This window comes from Aptenodytes patagonicus, chromosome 1 (assembly GCF_965638725.1).
Source record: "Aptenodytes patagonicus chromosome 1, bAptPat1.pri.cur, whole genome shotgun sequence".
In the NCBI taxonomy this organism is placed as follows: domain Eukaryota; kingdom Metazoa; phylum Chordata; class Aves; order Sphenisciformes; family Spheniscidae; genus Aptenodytes; species Aptenodytes patagonicus.
Window position 1 is genome coordinate 12433968 of NC_134949.1, and position 16798 is coordinate 12450765.

General features: G+C 37.2%; 1 protein-coding gene across 11 annotated transcripts in view; it reads left to right on the forward strand.

Moving 5' to 3' along the window:
- MAGI2 (membrane associated guanylate kinase, WW and PDZ domain containing 2) overlaps positions 1 to 16798 on the forward strand; it is a 776332-nt gene that overhangs the window by 226240 nt on the left and 533294 nt on the right. The gene's annotated exons all lie outside the window — the stretch shown is intronic.

Below are 16798 nucleotides of genomic sequence, written 5' to 3' on the forward strand. Positions count from 1 at the left end.
TAGCTGTTCATTCTTGCAGAGAAAAGTCATTCATACAACTGTGAAGTAAGGGAAGTTCCATTGATTTTCAGCACATCTCTCCTACCTCTAATGCACTCATCAGCAGCAGACACGGCGCCTGTAACAAATCTGGCTCCATTCCAGGAATCCCTGTTTCAACAATTGTTTTCAAAGTGCAACGCCAGCTACAGCACCGCAATATGTGAAATCCTATTTTTAAGAAGCCGGTTACACATTCCACTGATGTTCTGTGTCTTTTAATGAAAATATGTTGTAAAGGAATGTTTTGTTTCAAGAAAACCACCTTCCAAAGCAAGTTTTGAGGGAATATATGACATTGTAATAAATGGAAGAATGTTACCAAATAATAATACCATTTATAATCCAAACTTAGATTGCTTTTAAAATAAAGCCTGTAACATTTTTAAATAATTAAAGCAAGCAAGCCATATTTACTGCTTTCCTTCTTGAGATTTTTAAATAAAACAGTTGCAAATGAAACTCGGTACTTCCTTTCTTAACCATACTAGCACTGGAAACAAACAAACAAAAATTCCTGGGTGAGAAACAGGCTCAGAATGTCAAAAAGCCTCTCTTTCTTATAAGCTTTTTCTAAGGGAATGATAGTTTATATTTCTTGGAGAAAACACCAGCCAAAATGCCTTTCTTTAAAATGCAGAAAATTATTTGCAACAAAGAGCATTTTGTGTTGTATTGGGTCTGGAATGTAAAAACTAACATACTAGCCAGAAAGGATCGTACCTGTTTATGCAGGGCACGGCATTTCAAAAGCAGTGAGACTTCTGGATGCTGAGGGAAGGTATCTTAAGGCCTTGAGTGATGAAAACTTTTAACTGCAGTGCTTACAAACAAAATAATAAAACATAGCTATAGGAAAAATCTGCCCAAGCTAGAGTGTCATTAATTTCACATGTCCTGTTATGCCATAGGAGCAATTCAGAAAAGTGGCACTTTAGTTTACCAGGTGAGCAGTCTTCCTCATGTGGGAAGACACCAGAGCTCCCTTTGCTCCTAGAAAAGCTTGGTTGTGGAAAAGATCTTGGTTATGGAAAAGGTGCAAGTGATGTACCATACCCATCTTTATAGGCATGTGCCATAATTTAGAGTATGGTCTAGGAAAAGCAGGGAAAGCCTATGGTTAGTGTAGGCCGAGAGAAACTGATTAAAAACTAAGAATTATCATGTTGGATAATCAATGATCTGCTTCTGTGGACGCTGACTGCTATATCTTCCTTTTTTGAGGGACTTAGATCTGCAGAAAAACAGATATGAAAATGAAATTGTACTTTATTTAGAAGAATCACGTTAAGTAGAATGTCTAATATAATCTTGTTAAGCAAAGTGGTGTCCTGTCTTCTGTGGTGTGCCAAAAGGAGTTTGGAAATTTCAAGATGTATCTTGTGTTCGTTAGAATAATTTTCTCATTATTTTGTTCTACTCATCAGCAATACATATTTTCCTCTATAAGTGTAGCAGCTATTGAACTATCTACAGAGTGCTTTCAGGGTGGGGGGGGGGGGAACCCACCTAGCTACAATAACATTTGCCTTAGCAAAAAGAGTGGTATAAAGTACATCCCTAGAGTGTAAGAAGAATGTTAATGATAGACAATTAAGCCTTCAGAAGCGGTGAAATGCCAGTTAAGGTTGAATGAATAGCGTTAACTCTGTCCCTTGTGCACATATATATTCTGATTTTCCTTAATGATATGATTGCTTACAGTTTATCACTTAATATTTTACAATGTCACATATTTTTCTTCTGCGACCTCAGATCGGTCTCTATGATTACCTATTGCTAATAATAGCAGAACTGTTAAAAATGAGAAGGAGCTGATTTTCTATTGGCCTTCCCATTATGTGTACAATTTAAACTGAGTAAGATTGTGAATATTTTTATACTCATTTTAAATTTGTGCAAATATCTACTAGAAAAGAAACCAAGGGGTGGGGAATCTCAGTGATTAGCACATCCCAAAACACCTATTTTCTCATCAAATTGCAGTTTTTTATTTTCCTAGATTTAAAAGATTTAAGAAAATACTTTTTCAGTAATAACAAGAAATGTGATTCTACCATAGCATCTTCGTGCTGTAAAATACAGAGCTTGTTTTGCATCATAAACAAGTCACCATTTAGGGATATAAGTACGTATAAACTTTAGGCAAGTAGGTGAAAATTGTGGAAATGTATGAGTAAATGGAAACCTGATTTTTTAGAGATATTTGTGCAGACACGTGCAAGTCCAGTTTTCATAGAGGAAATAATGTTTAAGACTTTATTCTTACTTCTTGCAAACATTTTACTGTTTGTTTTATCTTATGCCAGCTTTTCTCATTCATTTTTATCTTGCAATGCTGAAGTTTTCTAGGCTCAGATCAGAAAAAATATATAGACATCCACCTCCTATTTTAGTGCCTGACTTTGAAATCACAGTAAATACCTTTGTCTTTTCAAATAGCTCCTTAGAGCATATTTCTTACTGGTCACCTGTGCCATTGAACAGTGTGATTGATGGTGTTAATAAAGTATTTCCTACCTTGTATTGTAATTTTTCAACATTTTCCCTTCCCTAAATCGTTCCCTTGCATCTTCTCTTTTTCCGAGTCCTGTGACTGCCAGTTGGAAGAGCATTACCATTGAAAGCTTTCTTGTTCTGATACTGAAATACACTTAAATATACAGCATTCTATAGGCAGTGTGAAAAAATAGGGGTCTTTTCAGAAGAGCTAAGAGTTCATTTCAGTTGGTTCCTGTAAAGAGGCATTAAACTCCCTGCAATTTCAGTGGTGGTACAGTCACGGGCACGCTGTGGCTCTTGGTGAGTCAGTGGGGAGGCTGTGTGCAGCTCTGCTCTCTTTTCTTTAGACATGATGTAGTCAAGTTAGAAATCAGCTGCAGGGAAAAACATCCAAGAGATGTAAAACCAGGGAAATTCAGTCCCTCGGTTTGTTCAGCTCAACAATAACAGGGGGGAAAAAAAAAAGAAAATAAGAAAATAAAAGAAAAAGAAAGTGGTTTCATTTACAACGTACACTTTTTTCCATGGAGCTGTTCCAGGTATTTTATTGTTGCGGGGAAGGACGGATACTCTAGCCAAGGACTGGAAACGGAAGTCAGAGACATTCAAATTAAAATTAAGGCATAAATTTTTAAGAGTAAGACCAATGAAACTACCAAAGAAAGAGTGGAGGGTCTCCATCTTTTCTCATCTTCAAGACTGTAGACCTTTCTGGAAAGTGCTGTAGCAACAACATAAATTGATAGGCTTAATACAGGGGTCACTGGTTGAAATAGCATGTTCTGCAGCATGTGGGAGGTCACACTAAATGATCTAATTTTTTTTTTCTGACCTTGAACATCAAGCATTAATATGTGTAATCTTAAAATATAACTGCATGCCTTTGCCCATCTTTGGAGCGGTTTTTGATCTTTCCAGATCTGCAGCCGTCAAATGATACATCTGACTTCTCTGTGTGATGCTTTTAAATTCCCCACATTTGTGATGCAGAAATTCAGAAAATGTAATTTTCCTTAAAACATAAATAAATAAAAATACTAAGTCTGTCTCATGCTCAGTTCCATATTTACAGACATACAAATTGCTCAGTGACATTTTTCTAACCCAATCATTTTTTCAGTAGCCTTTGGCAACCTGGCTACTTTGAATCTGAAACTCTGAATAAATTATTTATAATATCCAGTACTTCTCAGTAATGTTTTTCTTGTTTGTGGTGTAGTAGTTGGCTGCTATCGCAAAATACATCCTTTTTCCCCTTGTAGTATTCTATTTTGGGTACAAATTAATACATGGATTAATAATAATAATAATAATAATAATAATAATAACTAAAACTGAAAGTAACAATAGCATTGAGTACTTTTGTACAAGTACATCTTCAGGTACTTGTTAGGGCAACAGATAACCTTTATGTGTTGCCTGTAGAACAGAAGCAAAACCAAGAGGCATAGCATATGTTAATATAATATGAAGAGAAGGAATTTATAACAGGAGAAACCTAATTGCAGTGAGAAATTAATTTTATATTATTACCAGAAAAATTCTAATTTATTAATGCATAGTGATTTATTCCCAGCACAAATTAAGCAAATTTGTATAATGATCATAATCTAAATTCCTCTGAACTGTTACTGAAAAAGTTATAATATAACTGCTTTCATCAAAACACTCCAGGAAATATGTATATGCACATTATACATTACAACTCCACAGCTGTTGGATGAGGAGATGAAATCTACGGTCATGGCAAAGTTTGTTCTTCAGAGTTCAGTGTACCGATGGCAATAAGCAAGAAAGCAAATGTGGGTGCGTATGCATTAGTACTTCAGTTCGGATCAGGAATGATCTTCTGAAGTAAATATCCCAATGGTCTCCACTTTGCTGCATTTTAGTTCAACCTCCAGATCAGTCTCACGGGATGCGGACTGGGTTGGTTTTGGATGAAGATAACCCAGGAAGTGACCAGCTATGAGTGGTCACTGAGTCCATGGGATTAGACTAGAACAAGTACTAAGTAACACCCCTAAAGCATGTACAGTCTGGATGTTAGGTCCTCAACCAGTCATTCTATCAGTCTGCTGCCATTTTACCGCGCTATTTGCTAATATGGATATATCCTCTCTTTAACCATTTACAAAAGCATGCAATATCAGTTGATAATTTTTAGGAGATACTACAATGCTGGCAGTATCCTCAGATGTTAGCTTTCCACTTGGTTTTCCTTGATGTAAAGCATTCCCTTTATCGTTGAAATATCTCCAACCAAAAAAGCTGTTAACTCCATACATTGACTATTCCTTTTCTGAATTAGGGCACCTGCCAGCTCTTCCCTGACAACTGGTGAATTAGTACATCTTTTATGTGTTCCTTAAGAACAAAAGCCAGATCCTTTTTTCCTGGTGTCTTTGGTCTTTTGCTGATTAAAAAGATGCCTGCAAACTGCAGTACAGTAGAGACTACTCTACTCAATTTTCTTTGAAATGTCTCTCCTCCATCTGTTTAATTAAAACACCAAAAATCAGATGCCTTTGTGGAATACCTCTGAATTCACCTCATGAGTAAGATCATACCTTCAGCTGAAGTCTGTCTTGAAACAGCCAGCCAGTCTTTCTGATGATTTGCTCCACGCTTCAACCAACATTACACATTTAGAAGCTTCTTGAAATGTTTCGGGGTTTTTTGCTGGGTCAAATGTGATTTGCACTTCCCTCACCTTCTCACTTAATACAAGAGAGTTCCTCAGCTCTAAATATTCCCTCTCAGGAGTTCACTATTTTGATGCAGAAAGCTAGTACTGAATCTGTGTTAAGCTGGCATGCTAACACTATTGCAACTTGCTTTAGATATTTCTGAAAAAAATATTTGATCATTAACAGAGGCTCTAAATGGTATTTCGTTTATGATGTTCTTTAACTGCAAGCAAAAACATTTTTTTCCCCTCAATATTATGGAGTCTGAAGGTCTTTAGGCTGGTTGGCTTGTACTATACTGGTATAGACACATATAGATGTTTCCTTTTTTATAAGGTATTTCCTTAGCTCTGACATCTATTGCATGAAACAGGTATAAAGACATAGATGCATTAGATTCATGCAGATATGTAAAGACCTGTTTAATACTTGCACATGCTTGCTTGTTTGGGACATCAAGAGCTTTGGCCCTTCAGATGTCGCTTCCTCTGGGGTGGACTCAGTGTGACTGGCACGGCTGGTGCTCACTCCAGCTCTCACCACCTTATGGCAGACTTGAGCTATCACGCTAGAAAGTAAATGCATTGAGAGTATCAAAAAAAAGAAAGGGGAGGTGGGAAAGGCAAGAGGAGAGTGTAACGGGAAGAAAAAGAGTAGAAGGAAAGGCTAGAAGGAAACTGGAATTCAAGGTAAAAGGAGAGATGTTTTGTAGGGAGAGGTTAACGAGCAAAAGGAAGAAAAAGAAAGCAGTTCTAGACATTCAGTTAGTTCTATAACATAGAACTAACATAGCAGTTCTATTTATACTTTTCATGCCCTTAAGCAGTGAGTTGGATTTTTGTGAACTGAAGTCTCAAAGATTTAAATTACTCAGGCTAGCTCACCAAGCTAATTAATACTAGTGTCAATGCAAATTTTTATGCAGGATTCTTCATGTATTAATATGTCCCACATGTTTCAGGCCAAAGCATAACGAACTCCTTTATCAGAACTGCTAATATATGAAAGGTCAATAGGTAGGACATGCTGTCTATTAATATTGATCCCCAAGCCACATCATCTTTTCAGATATCCATGCAGTTTCCGAGAACTTCAAATAGAGTAAGTCCGATGCAGTCTTTCAGTTCTTCTGTCATGTAAACTAACTTATGATTTTGGGGGATCACTTGGCAGCTCAAGGAGCCTTCAGAAAACAACCACAAGATTCAAACTGAACACTTAGCACATTTTAGTCTGGAGGGACTCCTGAAACAAAAAAGCTCCTTCCTAAAGTGCAGTGAGTGATATGGTTTATTTATTGCATGAAATATGCATAGAAAAGTCATTGTTTCTTCCTGTGTTATCATCCTTCTTCATCTATCCTCCTGAAGCAAGAGAGAGACTTGCAGAGTCCCTAAATATAACCCTCTGGGTGCATCTCTGTTTTCTCTGCTCTGATACTTTATACCCCGAAATCTGAATGCAGACCCACTCTGGCATAAGTATTATTTGAGCTTATTAGTATAGGATGAGTAAACAATCCGGCTTTAACACTAGCATTGTTCTGCATATGAGACCCAAGTCCACCACTATGTGTCCCAGAAGGCCTCACAGTAGTGTTTTAAAAAGGATATAGGTAAAATAATTAAAGCTGACTGCTGAAGTTCTTCTGTTTCCTTTCAGTCTTTATGTGTGTAGAAGAGAATCCATGAGATGAACAGAAGTTTTTCTCCATAGTTGCATAAGGACCCAAGAATCTGGACCTTTATTGTTTTAATTTCCTTTTTTATTGCAGTCTTACAGAAACAGAAAATTTTTACTAGCTTCCTGATTTAAAAACATAAATCTCTCCATTATCTCTGCATGCTAGTTTAAAACTGTCAAGCTGTTAAAAAAAAAAAAGAAAAAAGGCAAATTGCTGGCATTTCTTATATGGTGTAAAGTTTACTTATAGTACCTTGAGTCTGTAGCACTAGAAGAAGGAAACGGCATTGGGAAAGTACAGAGCTAATATTTTATGAGATGTGCATCAAAATCTCAACAGAGAAAGGCAGGTGAAATTACAGGCACATCCTCCTTGACAATACTAATATCTGAGGCACTTTTATGGCTTTGTACCATGTGCACACTGATACTGACCTTAACATGCACAGATAAAGATGGAAATGTGTAGCTATTAATCCACACCTCAGTGGCTTGCCAAATTCTTTATCGTCCCATGATTTTAGCCCACTAGTTTTCTCTTTTAATTAAGTAACAACTGTGAAAATGTAATAAATTCTGTGTGAAACAGCTAAGCATTCTTCTGAACTCCAGACTGTATTGATTTCAGTCCAGTAGATCATAGCCATGGGGACAATGTGCCTGAAGGGTAAAAAAGTGAACCTAGAACTCTGTCTTCTCGTTTTTGTCCCCTGTTGTGACACCTTCCTGCTTCTGGGGATGCAGAGCGAGCAATTTTAGTCCAGCTGTAATCCTGTGTTTTGCTCTGTGGATCAGCAAACTGGGGTATTACAGAAGTGCAGCAGCAGTCTTTTCCCCAGAGGTTGAGGGCATCGCTTCTCTGCAGGCAAAGTGCATGATCTTGCTGGAGTACCCACCATCTGTCTGCCTAGAGCTCCTGGGAACAGGAGCATTTTATTTCTTTGTTGAAACATATTATGTAAGCACACATATTTTGCACAATGTAATTTTGCACAATGCACGGTGTCTCTTTCGGTCATTTACATTTTCCAGCAGTGCTAATTAAATCAACACAAGGGGACTCGGCTAACCAACTGAGACCGTCCCAGAATATAACAGCTTCTTCGTGCACTGAGCAGCTGGTTCAGTGCTCCAAAACCAAGTGCTGTCTTTTATGCTAAAGTACCATACTACACAAAAGATACTTTTGATTGCCTAAAGACATTGCTTTATTGGCTGGGCTTAGCAACATACAGTAATTTGAAAGTGCTTATTGAGTGACATTACAAAGACTTTCATTTTTTGATTTAAAAAATCAATCCTATTTTTGTAGCTTTTGAGAACAAGCTAATTTGAAACTACCTTGTCTTTGTGTGCTGGGATTCTGCTATTGTTGATTGATACAGAGACATGAGTTCACGCAGTCTGTGTCCCTGCCTAGAAGTGAAGAACGGTATTGTCACTGCATAGAAACCACTGCCAGCAGTAAGTACATGGGAATAATTTGTTTGGTCATCTACAAATCTCACTGTTGTATTTGGTGTTTAGTTATTTGCTTGAATTTTGTCCTGCTAGCTTCTCTCTGAAACAAGTAGGAAGACTTTCCTTTTAATATGTGGGAAAAAGAGGGAGTGTAGGAATTGCATCCTCGGTGAGCGTGATTCAGAGGCAGAATTAGAGAAGATGTCTGCCCTGCCCCATTGCAGCAGCCGGAGCACCCAGGCCCTGACGGACACTTTGGTTTTTTCCTTTGCCTTGGCAAAATGCTTGTCAGAGACAGACTACTAAGCATAACGGCCCAGAGCTTGACCCAGAGCAATAGTTCCTCTGATCTGAAATGTCCTGGTACCTGTAACTGAGTGGTTTTATGACAATATTGCTGGATTTAATTAATGTCTAAGTAGAGCAAAATGTCAAAGTTGTTCTAGAGACATTGTGTAGCAAACCCGATGCATGGTGCTTGCACAGCACTACTGAGGCCTCAACAATTTCATTTTAAGTTTTCATATTGAAGCATGACTCAACATTTTACCAAAATTTACACTGCTTTGATTGTACTGTTACTGTACATCTTTGAAGCTTGCCTAGTGTGATGGATTGTGCCAGAAAATACTTTGAATGGGTTTTATGTGAAGGTAACAGACACTATCTGTCATGCTGTTGTGCTACAATAGCTAATAAGTTTGTCACGATAAAAGATGCTTCACTGACAAATTAGTACTTTTTTCAGCCTTACTTCAAAATCAAGCAAACGCCTTGGCTTATTTGTGCCTTCACTTTTCTTTCCCAAACTCAAATTTATTCTTTATGCCAGTCTTGTAATGATTAGTATTAATTATTAATTATTCTTGTAAGATTATGAATTGCTTTATAAGGCTGCACAAACAAAGAATGATGAGGTTTTAGATATCTTCAAGAAAGAAAACAGGATTACTTATGCCTTGTTATGCAGTCATTTTAAACAGTAAATGCTTATTCTATTATAGATTTTTCTAGGTATATCCAGCTTTTTTAAAAATTAGTTTTGTAGAGAAATTGTGTACTCTTTCCAACTTTTTATATACTTTTTATCAGGGGGTTGTTTTTTTTTTTTTCTGACAGCAATTACCTATGTAATATTTAACCATCCTGGATGCCTTAGAGAGAATGGACCCCCTGGACAGGAAAAGAAAACTGCTTTTTGGTGAAAGGTTCTAATTCCCAAGCCAGTGCAAAATGAAAACCTGAATAATATATAGCCTTAGAAATATGTCTGCTACATTTCTTAGGGGAATAACAGTGCAGTCTTTTTGTAAAGCTCTAAATATTATGTCCACTGCTAGTCTAGTTATTTTTTGATTCATTTATTTTTAAGCCTAATAATGACCTGTTCAATTAGTACTGCAACTTTCATTGCAGAGAATCCCAAACACTCCATAGGCTCCATGTGCTCTTCTGCCTTGACTGAAATGCAGGTTTCTTAGCATGTAGCATGTATCACCACTTCAACACTATCCCACAAGGACTATATAGTGCATCCACTGGTCCTGTGGCCTCAACATGCTGAGGCACTCGCCCACTCTTGACTTAGAAAGAAGAGCATCACTTGCTCAGTTTCCAACATGACTTTCATTTTGGTTTCATGTGCTGAGAAATTTTCTGTTCAGTTATTGACTGGGCATAACCCTGTTTAACTTGTGTGATAGCTGGAAGATGGTATCACTATGGACTTCAAGCTGGAAGGAGCATCACACAGAAATGAAACAGAGGGAACCGTGTCAGTTAAATGTTCTGAGTATTGTGTTGTGTATAAAGCTGGAGGACACCTTCTTGACCTCAGGCTTATTTGCACGTTTTGTGTTGTTTTAATTTCCCATTACTGAAAAATAGCTGTAAAACACCATCCGTTTTATTTTTTTCTCAGTGTTTTACTCTTGCTTTGACTTTACAGGAATGCCATGACACTTGATTCAGGAAAATAGTTTTTTGGGTGAAGGATATGCATTTGATAACATATATGCAGTTCAATCTCAGAGATTAGCAATAATTTTGTGAACTCTGCTTTCAAAGTTCAGTTTATCTATTGCAAGTTGAGTTTGCACTTGATAAGTTTCATGAGTATAAAGTCTGCAAAATGGTGTTCTGCTATTTATGCAACAAGCTATTAGAAAGCCAGGAAGTAATGTATTATGGTAGTGATTTTTCACGGTACATTATGGGTTCAGACTGAGATGCTGCAAAGACTTTAAAAAACTGGGCTCCCATGATTCAGATACCAACCTAAATCATATTTTGTAACTATTATTAGAAGTCATACAATGGTAGCCTCTGTGAGCTTGCTTCCCTCATAAATTGTGTGTTACGAGGATTTTTTTACCCAGATTAATCTTTCTCTTTTTACAAAATGTCAGCACACAATTCACAGCCTATTAATATGGCAATATTATTTCCAGAAATAAGGGAAATAAGTCTCTATCTCAAGCAATTAAAATTGTGCAGCTATGATTTAAGTAGAATACCTTTCAAATAATTCAAGTCTGGTAAAACTATGCCATTATTCCGATCCAGTCTTTCATATTTTATTCAAATACATGTCAAACCTCAAAGTTCCATCACAGTTGTCTTCCACAAAGAAGATAAAACTAAAAGAGTATTACAGAAAAAGAACATCTGTGTCCCTAGTAGATGAACAGTCGTATTGCTGTATTCATAGAAAAAGGGTATTAAACAGAACAGTAACTTTTCCATTAAAGGTGGGAGCAATTGCTGTCTACTTTTAAGAGGAGATGGTTTTACCCATTGCGAAGCAAGGACAGGTTAATATTTGTCCACAGTAAGAAAATTTTGAACATATTATTGTAAGTTCTACTTTTGCTTGAATAATAAAACTTGCAACAGATTCTTCTTGAAGGCCAACAATCTATCTGTGTAGCTCTCAACACAGGCTTTTAGGAGCAGGCAGCCTGGAGGGGAGCGCAGAGAGGACTGTGGAGGCTCTGGATGTGGAGAGCAGAGGTGACTTTGGGTACAAGTAAGATGTGTGTGGTTGGTTCCTGAGGAATACTGTCTGAACATGCCCTTCTTGCAGGTGTTCTGGGCATTAAAGTTGTTGCTCCACCAGATGATCCCAAGAGGGGTTGCAGGGTTTCAGTGTTAGGTGACTCACCCTTACAGCACAGAGAATTAAACTGACGCGGTGAGGCATAATTTGTACCCAGCCAGAATGAATGAGCCCCACGTTATCACCATTATTATGTATCAGAGATTAATGCTGCATTTGAGCTTTTCCAGAGAAGTCAGTCTGTAAGTGTGTTTTTTTCTAATGAGCATGTCAGTAAGCAGCACACAAGAGAGAAGCATGGAGGTTTTTTCCCAAGTATATACAAGAAAAAATATTCTGCTATAGTTTGATTAAAAAATAAAATTCTTACATCTTTATGACTCCCCCCCCCCCCCCCGCCTTGGTTAACTTGTCTTTTGGACATTTGTGGCTAACATGGATTTTCCTAGAATTCAAACCAGCTTCCTGGCAATATATCCAGCCCAAATAACGATATAAATGTTTTTCTGAAGCTAAAACCAGCCTTGTTAGTTCTGCTCAAATGTTTTTAGTATGCTACAGTCAATCTCTGGTTAAACTTATTCTATGAGTTTTCAGCCTTACGTGCCATCAATTTTCAAAGAGGTTTTGTCTTTAGAAGAATACCAATAAGAAGTTTTATTTCCCTTTTCCAACTGTTCTTGTTGAAGTCATTTGGGACCTTTCTATTGTTTTCTTTGGGAGCTGTATCTGGAAGCTAGGTCACATAACAAACATTGGCCTTAACAAGTTTCAAGCTCTGTTGTGATACCCTTTGTCCAAATAAAAGGAGATTTCTATGAGTGGGAGCATCTGAATGTCAGGTAGTATTTGAAGTAAGACTTCTGTAAATATGTTCAAATTTCAAGAGAAGAAGTCTATCCTTGCAGATATTGCTGGGCTCTATATGACTGCACAGGCTGAGTGTCATTTTTGACATTCTCATTTGGTAAGTAAATGTATAATCCCTTACAATTTAGTGTTTGTCAAAAACATCTGTAAAGGTAATTATTTCCCTTGTAGTAAGTCTTGTAGGAACAATTACAGTCTTTTAAATATCTCAGTAGCAATCATTAATGTTTATGTATAAGTTATCAGTCAAATCAATGGTATACTGGAGGCACCTACAAACAGCACTGTTTCATAATTAGGAAATGTTGCTTTAGTGAATTTCGAAACTAGAGTAAAAGGCAGTTCATTTCCAGACAGCCTTTGTAGAAAAGCAGCAGCAGTATTCAAACATCATTTTTATTTAATTTATACAACTCCTAACTACAACACCGAATAAAACGTAAATATTCTGGAAGCAAAGTGCCACAAACTGTCCTCTCTGTTACATGAAGTACAGCTTGTCTTTTTTTTTACCAACCAGTTAAATCGTGGTATTTCCCAGAAACTACAGTCAAGAGCTGTGCTGGGTGGTCAATTAACTGAAGGGAACAAAACAAGGTACCTCTTAACAGCAAAGCTACAAAATGGTTTTACTAGTTAAATGGCAGCTCTCTGAGGTTAACTTGGGAGTGCTATCTCAAAGTCAATGTTGCATTCTGCCAGCAGACTCTGGAAGATGCTGCAAAATTACTTAGAGCTAGCATTGTGGGAACAAGAAGAAGGATGTTTGTGTTTGTGTTTTGCAAGTAGTCCTTCACTGAAAAATAAAAGAGTAGACTCCAGCTGCAGCATTGGTGGGTTACCAAATAGGAAGTTACAAAAAAACCTCTTACAATATTTAGGGCTAGAGAAAATTATAAACCTTTATCCCTGTCATTTTCTTGGAAATGGCAATTATCTTTTTCAGTTTTGAATCTTTTAATGAGCTACAAACTATTCAATACCCTTTTGTATGTGTGTTCTTTATTGTATTTCTTTTCTGATTGGGCTTTGCTAATAGATTTTGAGAAGGGAAGGAAACCCAACAGAAATATATTAAAACACTCTAAAAAGATATACTTTGCTCATTAAATTTGTAAATAAAACATGCAAATAGAGCATTTTTTAGTTCAGCCAAGTGTATCTAATTTTATAATCTGTGGAATAAAATTCAGTCATGGTTATGAGTTTGCCATCATGATTGGTAGCTGTACCTAAACCAGACATACATTATGCAAGAGATCATTACTGGAAGTATTTAATTCACATTCTATATTTCCCAGCTAGCAAAGCAATGGGATTCATTGGAGTGAAATGAAACTGAAACAGAGTATAGGCCTCAAGCCAGGAAAAATAAAAAAAAAAGCCCTGCATGGCTGCAAGCCAGTGCATGCTCTGTCGCGCAGTTGTCAGCCTCCTCCTGTGGCACTGGCCAAAGAACATTTTTAATTATGGTCTCTGGGTTGGGTTTCTAAAGCTTGTGCTGTATAATACCTCTGACACACAACAGCTCTTCCTTTCACTGTCATGCACGGTGAGCAGGATGTGGCCTTCGCGAGCTCCTTCTCTCTGAGCTTCTCTGCGTGAGCTGCTGTGCAGCTGCAGCGGGGCTGGCGGTACGGTGCGACAGGCGCCGGCGGTCCCTGAGCATCGTTCCGAGGTCCACCACTGTGGGCTGGCTGGGAATAATAGAAAACTAGGGGGTTAGGTTCATATCAGGAGTTTTTCGACATCTCAATGGGTTTCAATGTACTGCGAAAAGAGAAAATAATGTGAAGTTGAATTTTATAGAAACCAAGTACCGGACACTTGTCTAACTGGGTTGGATGGGACCACTAAAAAGTGAAGTATTGTTACCGCCTGTAAAAACAGTTTCTTTCTGGTTGCTTCTCTTTCAATGAACATACTGACAATGTCACTAAGTTTCTTTTTTCCCTCCAAAGCAAACCAAATGATAATATTTTCTGTTTCTTATTTCAGCCTTTTTGAGGACATAGTCCTATTATTATTACTCATGTTATTCTTGATTTATATAGTCTGTAACACAAGATCTAATTTACTGCTGCTAAATCAAGTCTGTTTCACATTCTTGCGAATCACTATAGTTTCTTGCAAAAAGTCTTACGGCCCCATACTAGCACACTCAAGATTTTGTTCTGCTTGTACTTTAAAAGGATCAGGCTGCTCAAACCTCAGGTATTATAAATACCTGGAAAGCACATCTGGAGTCAAGTATGCTTTTGACAAGCATCAGGTAAAACAACAAAGCTTTTTAGAGGAGAAAAGCAGAAGAATGACAATTGGAAGGACAAATTAAAAATATTGCATCTGCTCTTCAGGACTCTCGAACTATTTTATTTTTTACACTTTCCAGGATGTAAAAGTCATTGTATATCATGGTATACCAGATTCAAAAAAAAAAAGGTAGCTTATGCCCAGAGAATTGAAAAATGTCATTTAGGTCAGAAAACAGAATGACTTTCGAAGAGGGAAATTTGTCAATTGTCCATGTGCTGTCTATAGTTCATCTGACTGCTCTTTAAAATAGACTTTGCTAATGTTACACTATATACTCAGATATTAAGAAAAAATTCATATGTTTCCCTTGTGCTTGGAAGCTGGTACGTTTGTTTCCTCTGCACCAGGTACAGGTTTTATTTCTGTTACAAACTTTTGCTTTTGAATCTGTATGTAGCAAATACAAGGCTGTAGGTAGCTCCTCTTGTAAATAGACATTTTTATATTCCAGTTTGGAATATGCAATTTGCCAAAAATATCAGGTGACTCTTTTTATGAAGCGCTTAGGAGGTTTTAGTGCATTCGTTAACACATGGTGAAGTAAATGGCTGTGTTTGAAGCAAAAGGCTGTAAATATAAAATGCACTTCGAGGGTCAGAAATCTGTGTAGGTTCCTAAACTTACTTATGTCATAAGTTGAATGATTCAGGTTTATGTCAGTAGGCAGGTTACAGCTGTTGTTCTTGAGCTGGCATTTTCTCAGGCTGCCAGAAAGCATCTGCATCACTGGGCATGTTCTGTATGTATATTAGAGCGAGAAGAGCAGGAGCTGCAGGACCTTTAGTCTCTGCAGCTGATCAGAAAGGACGGCTGATTCCAATCAGGAGCAGAGAGTTTCTCTGCAGCCTCCTCTAGCCCTCGCCTCCCCTGAAATCTCATAAGTAGCAGGAGTAAGGATGGTCTGGTCTACAAACAGAGCCCATTGCTAGAAACAGGGTTAGTGGTAGCAAAGTAGTAGACTAAGTGGCTCAGCTGGGATCCTGGAGTAACAGCGATCTGTATGCAAGTTCTCAGCCTCTGGGAACCGGGCACGCAGGTATTTCTTTGTGTCTGTTATGAGTTGGGGCTTTTTTTTTTCTTTTCCCTTTTGATTATGAAAATCTGCTGGTTTTTTGCCTTTAGCTAAAGATGACAGAAATTATTTATAAGCTTTTTATAAACCTGGAACAAAAGGTTTTGAAGTTATTGACAAAGAGCAGCAACGATAAGATTATGGACTTGTAATTGGCAGATAAATAGGAATAGCTGTAAGGAGAAATATATTTCACTTTATAACCATTTGTGCTCTGCAGTGACTTTCAAATAATTAGGTAGGAATGTTATTTGTTCCTTTTTACAGGAAAATCTTTATATAGTCCAAGTCAATAAGACTTTTGGCAGAGGGTTCAATAGCAAATGCCATTTGAAAACTGTTTTAGGGTTGAATGTGTGAAGCAACAAGTTAGGGATCTATCTGCTTGCAATTTTTCACCTCAGAATATATGTCAGAACTTGATGTAGTAATGATTTTCTATATTTTTCTCATGTCAGAATTTTAGAGAAGGAAGAAATGCAGTTAGTTATAGACTTTTTTCCATAATTATAAACATGATCCATACTCCAGGTTAAAAGAAATGGAGAGGAACTATATTGGGAAATGTTTATTAATAATGTTGGATTAAATTTATAGGTATACCTTTAATAGTGGAACATGATACACCAGTCAGTGGCTAAACAATACTTTAAGTTGTTTTTTCCTAATGTTATAATAAAGTGGCAAATACAGATTTTTTTTAATTCTTGCCCCCCCTCCCCCCCCCCGCCCCCCCATGCTTACAGTGTTATGCTGAGATGTTTTATTACTAATGACTCTCTTTTCAGTGGTGGAAATAAAATATGTACTCGTTTGCTATAGTATCTTTTTCAGATGTAAGTGTTGTTAGAAATAAGTAACACAAAAGATTATATCATATTTATGTGATCATTACGTACAGCTGCATTTTATTCTGGTTACACTTGGACTGAAAACACTGAACATTACAGAGATATTTTGAACCAAGATTTTTTTGGTTTAATAAGCAGGTGGGAAATTGGTACAAGGTCATGGGGAACATAATACCTAACAATGTATTATTTAGATATATGTTTAGGTAGTTATATAATAACAATATGTTCCAGTTTTGTGCAGAAAAAAATTGAC